The sequence below is a fragment of the Citrus sinensis genome, chromosome 3, assembly GCF_022201045.2.
Source record: "Citrus sinensis cultivar Valencia sweet orange chromosome 3, DVS_A1.0, whole genome shotgun sequence".
NCBI lineage: Eukaryota > Viridiplantae > Streptophyta > Magnoliopsida > Sapindales > Rutaceae > Citrus > Citrus sinensis.
Window position 1 is genome coordinate 23588058 of NC_068558.1, and position 6000 is coordinate 23594057.

General features: G+C 30.8%; 1 long non-coding RNA gene across 3 annotated transcripts in view; it reads right to left on the minus strand.

The window, feature by feature from the left end:
- LOC112496231 (uncharacterized) overlaps nt 1-5761 on the minus strand; it is a 54147-nt gene extending 48386 nt beyond the window's left edge. The window contains exons 1-3 of one of the 3 annotated variants that reach the window (XR_008052776.1): nt 4829-5761; nt 4615-4659; nt 3555-3739 (exon numbers count right to left, since the gene is read on the minus strand). This is a non-coding gene — a long non-coding RNA (uncharacterized LOC112496231). Of the gene's footprint in view, nt 1-3554; nt 3740-4614; nt 4660-4828 lie in introns of those variants that run through there. The other 2 variants (XR_008052778.1, XR_008052777.1) reach the window with 2 other exon arrangements.
- Between the last annotated feature and the right edge of the window lie 239 nt (nt 5762-6000).

Consider the following 6000-nt stretch of genomic DNA (forward strand, 5'->3'; position numbering starts at 1 on the left):
GCTGTTCTCTTTCATTTTTGAGTTAAAGACAAGGTAAGGATGATTCTTGTGTTTTTGTGGTGACTATTGAAAATGATATGTGAAAGAATTAGGGGTTTATGTGTTATATTAAATTGATGATGGTATGTCAAATAATTAGGGATTTATAGGCTGATAGGTAGTGAGACTTATGATGATGACTTTAAGTTCCGTTTTTCTCTGCCTCTTCTAAGAACTTTATTATATCCCACAAGTTCCACTTACATCAATACGATGTACCTCCATGTCCTGAAAGGCAGTATGAAGAATGAAGATCACTAAATTCACGATATCTATATTAACCTACTGTTAAATCATAGATAGATACTAATACTCTGGTTTGTAATAATAAACCGTAATATTTACTTACTATGGTCAAGAAATATTTAACTAATTAATTACTAGGGTTGAGAAATATTTGTATATGAAACATGGGTAATTTCATTACTATGTCGGATTACTAAAAAAGAAAAATTACTTATACACTATTGAATAAATCCGGTCGAATAATTTTTCTTTTAACCCTAATAATGATGTTAAAAAAGAAAAAAAGAAAAACAAATACTTCAAATTAAGATTTAGAACTTGTGTGTGCGCTTTTTTTTTAACAGTCAATAACTTCATTATAATTAAAGTGCGCATAATCGTTGTAAAAAGTCATCCAGCCAAATAACAGAATTTAAAAGAGCTAACTTGGATAGTACATGGCTTGAGCTATTTAAAATTACATGAAATACGATGAATTTGAAAAGCATATCGTCGTTTCATCAGTTGTAAAATATTGGCAATAACATAGAAAATACTAACTACGAAAAATAGTAGCAACCCTAACATACCCATGACAATCACACATCACAGCACCTAAACCCATGACATTATGCGAACAATCAATAGTGATGATGCCAACCCCACAGTGAAACTTTGAGACCCACGTTCAGTTTAAAGTTTCAATTACCCAACATAGTTTTTTTTCCTTATTAAATATACTTTATATATACCTAACAATATACGTAGTAATCTAGTAAGTACCTAAGACTAGACCAATCCCTAATGCAAGGAGTAAATAAATTACAATATTATTGATGCACTGATGTAATAATAAAAGCCCTAACATTATGTCAGTTGCAATAAAAATGCCTAGACAAAAAAGAAAAAAATCCTTTGTTTCATGTTAGTTGTTTCAGCAATCTGAGAAAGCAAAAATCACTTGTTGAAAAAGCATAATTGCTCACTTTTAGTAATTTTATTCTTTTGTATTTGCTAATTGCTCAATCTCCATGTTGAGTGCTAGAAAGCGTATATTTATAAAGGAGAAAATCGTTATTTTACACTCCAAGTCTCACTAACATCCCTACTTTTATGTATTTAAGTCCCTTGTGATTTAACTATGTGTGTTTTTATTATAATTAAGCATTTTATTTATTTTAGGGGGTATCATGGTCATTTCACAATGAACGAGAGATCAAATGAAAAAACGAACCATAATTCTAAACTCAGGACAATTGAAAACCTTAGGAGTAGCATAAAAGGATAAACGACACTATTCATATGTACGGCACTATTCACATGTACATCACTGTTCACATGTACACTATTCACATGTACGCTGACGTGGTAGTATGTTAGTGGACTGAAAAAATGTGTGTACGGTACATGTATATACACGGAATGACAACCATGATAATGTGTTCTATCCAATTAGAACTTGCCACATGGCGCAATCTTGAACGTCTAAATTGTTTTAATCCGATGGCCATGATTTACTCATTGTATCTATAAATAGGGGCTCCCCCCTAATTTGACACCCCTAAATTCATTTTTGAGCTCCATTTTCTGTAATTCTGTCTCCATCTTGTATTTTCTACGTATTTAATAAATTTCCATTTTACCCCTAGTTCAATTATGAGTAGCTAATTTTCTTTCAAGCTTAGGTTGAAGGTGAAGTCTCAACATGTTCCATGGGCTTAATTTGGTAATTTTACTTTCTCTTCCCCTCTGATTTATGTTGATGTTTTGACTTTTCGTTGACAGATAGTAATTAATCTTGCCTAGATATCGCACTGGGTAACCGTCTCCCTAGTGCAAGGTTATTGCTATTTGGCACAATAAGCCCTTAGCACCATATTGATTAAAATGTGGTTCATGACGAGTGGAAACCCCCCTCATGATTTAATTGGCATTAATAAGGAATATTAACCCATGGTGCATGTTGAGTGCGGATCCAGAGACTCAAACACTTCATTTTAATAGTTTCACTTTAATTAATTCCTACCATTTTCATTTAAATTTTAGGATAATCTAAATCACTTTCATCACAAATCCAACCACCCACTTAGAAAATTAACTCTACACGCAATTAAAATCCACCTCCTCGTGGGATCGACACTCGTCACCATTGATCTATTCTACAATAGATTCGTACACTTGCGAGTCCAATAAAATTTACACAACACTCCAAAAATTTTTTGTTGTTTGGTCACATGAAATTTATAAAAGATATAAGTTTGCAAAATGACAAAGTCTAAAGAGAAAAATCATCTGTACTTTTTAGTATTTTTGTACAGGATAAAATTAGAATCATTAATAGAGTTTGTTGAGATAAAATGATATAATCAAATATCAATACTCTAAATGACATAATTAGATTCTTAGGCTTTCATAGTTTTTTCTTTTTTAATACACTAGGCTTTTACAGTTGGAACATCTAAATCAAAAACAGATGCAAAACTTGGCCATAGAAATTAGAACATCCTTAATTCAAAAGCCAATGCAAAGATATATTCCTAGTAGGACAAAAACTTTTAAAGTGATGAAATTAGGGAAGCATTGTGATATCCAATTTTAGTAGGCGTACCAAGTTTAACTAATATTTAATTAAAAAAATAATGAGTAAAAATAAAATGTGTAAAAGTAAAGCACACAAAAGGATTTTTACATTATTCACTACATCCATAGAGCCACGCTCAAATATCAAGTAATTTTGCTAGGCTCAAGAGATTACAACTTGTTGAAACCTTACACAATATGAGACTCCATCTTAGTGATTGCCACCAACTTATTATGAACTCACCAAGTGTTGATAGGTGGCTTTTTATCTAAATTAAACCATTATTGGTGGTCTATTGATCTTGGAATTAAGGAGTTGATGGCTCCACACTACAAGAAAATAGGCAATAGATTACAGTAAATAACTATCATAAAAGGGGATGTATGACAAACAACTTGTCTGTCATTTATGTCACTGTAATTAATTCATGACAGAATATTTTCCGTCAAGAATTCATTATGATTTTTCACAGTCACATATATGTCACACGATATGTTGATGAGAAATTAATATTATTTAAATTTTTGGCATTTTTAAACTTTTTGGCTGGAAATTGGTATTATCTCACTTTTAAAATTACTTAAAAGCATTATTTTTTTAATTGTATTGTTATTATTATTTGTGTTGAATTATTATTATTATTAGAATTCTCAAATTCTACAATTTTGTTTTTAGAATAAATTTATAAATCTAAAATAAATACAAAATATGGTACAAAAAATTAAAAAATCCAACTAATAAAACCCGGATATCCATTTAACCATACAATCCATATCATTGAGGTATTCAAGCTACAACAACCCAAAATTTCACAAAATATCCTAAACAGCCTCTCCATTCTTTTGACATGCCCTCAATTGTTGGCCTCAGAATACTAGTCTCGTAACTCCGCATCTTATTCCCGTTCAAGAAAAGAATTAAAGCAATAATCAGTTTAACTATGAACAAACATGCATACCTTAATAATAGTTTATAGTCTAATAATTGCGCATAGCTATTTTTTTATAAGTTGAACTATCCAATGAAAATATCTATCGTAGCCCCAAAGAAAAAGAAGACAGAAGCTAAAAGAAAGCAAAATAGACAATTTAATTGCCTAATTTAAGAAAAGGAGAAAAAAGTTCATCACATGTTACTATATTGTCAATAAATGTACTCAACACATTTTCTTAAGAACTCCATCTCCGCTATATTTTAACATTAGCAATTTTACCGCAAGCCAACACATAAAAGTACATATCATGAAAAACCACACAACACAGGATTCTAAATTCTCAACAATATTTACTAATAACGCCTTCAACATTTTAGTTTCAGAATTAATGAGCTACCTACTAGAAAACTAGCATCAACAAAACTCAAACATACACAAAACAATCTAGTTCTTTCTAGTTCAAGCAAATTTAAAAAAAATATATATGAAAGATATAAGATTCACAAGCTTTGTGGATTTAATTCTATATGTCAACTAGACCAAGGCCATTCACAGCAAACAAGTTTTCTAAAACAAAAGTTAAAGCAATAAAGAAAATGATTAACCAAAGAACTTGGGGATTAAGAAATCTTGCTAGGAGAAACTCCTGTCTTCAAATAAGTTTAACTTAGCAATGAAATTTCACAAATGTTAAGAATTGTACACACTTTTAATAGCATGTTACCATTTTCTATTTTTCTCACCAAACTATACATTCTACAATAAACTATTAATAATAACTGGGAATGGAAAAAAAATAAATGAATTATATAACGTGTTTAACTCTTGTTCTCACCTTAATTAAAAAATTTACTTCTAGATCTTTATCTCTAAAAATTATCTGTATTGAACCAAAATGATTCTTAGATAGAGCTAATAAATATTAGATTAAAAAAAAAAAAGAGAACTTCTTTAGGCTATGCAGTAAAGAGAAAACAAAATAAATAAATCCATGAGATCAAGAAAAAATGACAAGTAAATCAAACAACCATTGAGTTAGATGAACTAACCTTCCCATAATTATGCCTTGCCAATAATCATCTGTATTATTATGCCTTGCCACCTCTTGAAAATTATGAACTTTGGCCATTCTTTTTTGGCTATGGATCCATTGCTCACACAAAACAAAGTTATTATAAAGAATAGTTAACACACAAATTTGCTTTAAAATAAAGTAATTACTAAATTGCAAAATCATTGCAAAATATTTGTCATTCCTAACCCATACTTCACTAGATTTGTAATTAAAAGAAACTCAAAATTCTGTTTAACAATCCATATTTAACCATAGATTAACTTTCGAGTCCAACATGGAATACAAACTTCCCATTAACAATCTTTAAAAAAAATCATATACTAAACAGTCAATGTAAAAAAGTTCCCAAAATTAAACAAGAAAACCCTAGAAAAAAAAACAGACCCGTAAACACAAATTAAAATGAAACAATTGATAATTGGAAAAAGAAAAAGAAGTCGACTAACAATAATGAAAAAGAGGCCAACTAACAAGGATGAGACTAAAGCAAGTGGCCTAATCGACTTTGACGAAATCGACATCCCAACTCTTGAGATCATCATCTATGCCAGTCGTGGCAAGATTGTCGAACTTAAATGCCTTCTCATGCTTGTTATAGTATTCGATGGCCTTGCAGAAGATCTTATTGGTGATGTTGGGCAAAGGGATTCTGTCATCGGCGCAATCGTCATGAATCATGTGCTTGCTTGACAATGGTTAATGAGGGTTTAATGGGAAATTTTGAAAGGAAGTGAAAGAGACAGACTGTATTGGGGGACAAAACAAAATTGACGAGGTTGATGGCTTAATAGGAAGGAGAGTGATAGTTGAACAAGAAGAATAAATCAAGCATGATGGTGACGATAATGTGTGAATGGTACGTCGACGACAAGAACGAGCTAGAGAAGCAGTGTTTAGGGATTTTGATTTCTAACTTCTAAGGTGTGAGTGTTTAACACTTAGAAAAAGAAAAAGAATGTTAAAAGTACCAAAAACGGTAGCGTTTTCTTGTTCTTATCTATTATTAAAATGCACCTTTTGTTTTAATATAAACTTGGCTTGTGCATAATATAAACTATCTATTATGCACTTTTTCTTATCTATGGTTCATGCCAACTTCATAATATAAACTTGGCTTGTGCATTTCCCTTATTCTAAAATATCTCC